At 52.6% G+C, this 1,083-nt stretch overlaps 1 protein-coding gene across 1 annotated transcript in view; it reads left to right on the top strand.

The window, feature by feature from the left end:
* MTSS1L (MTSS1L, I-BAR domain containing) overlaps positions 1-1,083 on the top strand; it is a 40,644-nt gene that overhangs the window by 26,949 nt on the left and 12,612 nt on the right. The window lies entirely within an intron of this gene.

The raw sequence follows: 1,083 nt of genomic DNA, 5'->3' as shown, positions 1-1,083 counted from the left end.
GGAGATGGTGGGGAGCACAATCATGGAGGGTGAGGAGAGGGGGATGGTTAGGAGCCCAATCATGGAGGGTGAGGAGAGATGGGAGATGGTGAGGAGCCCAATCATGGAGGATGAGGAGAGATGGATGGTTAGGAGCCCAAACATGGAGGGTGAGGAGAGATGGGAGATGGTGAGGAGCCCAATCATGGAGGGTGAGGAGAGATGGGAGATGGTGAGGAGCCCAATCATGGAGGGTGAGGAGAGATGGGAGATGGTGAGGAGCCCAATCATGGAGGGTGAGGAGAGATGGGAGATGGTGAGGAGCCCAATCATGGAGGGTGAGGAGAGATGGGAGATGGTGAGGAGCCCAATCATGGAGGGTGAGGAGAGATGGGAGATGGTGAGGAGCCCAATCATGGAGGGTGAGGAGAGATGGGAGATGGTGAGGAGCCCAATCATGGAGGGTGAGGAGAGATGGGAGATGGTTAGGAGCCCAATCATGGAGGGTGAGGAGAGATGGGAGATGGTGAGGAGCCCAATCATGGAGGGTGAGGAGAGATGGGAGATGGTGAGGAGCCCAATCATGGAGGGTGAGGAGAGATGGGAGATGGTGAGGAGCCCAATCATGGAGGGTGAGGAGAGATGGGAGATGGTTAGGAGCCCAATCAGAAAAGTTGATGTGAGTTGGCGATTGATTGGATCCATGAAGACATGATTTGGCCAGTTTGGTGGAGGAACCCGAGTGTCCTGCACAGAGTCCTGACCTCATCCAAATGAATAACTTTGTTATAAATTTAAATGCCAATGGAGACCCAAGTGGCTTTTTTTTGGCAACCAACATGGAGCCTGAGGTTCTTATCATCCAACATCCGTACCTAACTCACAAAAGGTCACAAGTTCCCACCGACAACCTCCAAAATCTTGTAGAAGTTTCCCTAGAAGAGCGGAAGCTGTTATAGCCACAAATGGGGCCAAGTCTAGATTAAAGGCCATGGGGGGGGGCTCCATATTAAGGTCCATGGATCTGCAATGGGACGGTGAGGGGGATTGTGTGGTCACGTGTCCGCAGCAGTTTGGCCATGTGGGGTATAAATTGGACAATGT

This window comes from Nanorana parkeri, unplaced genomic scaffold (assembly GCF_000935625.1).
Source record: "Nanorana parkeri isolate BGI_ZX_2015 unplaced genomic scaffold, ASM93562v1 scaffold2766, whole genome shotgun sequence".
In the NCBI taxonomy this organism is placed as follows: Eukaryota; Metazoa; Chordata; class Amphibia; order Anura; family Dicroglossidae; genus Nanorana; species Nanorana parkeri.
This window is presented reverse-complemented; position numbering and strand designations above follow the sequence as displayed.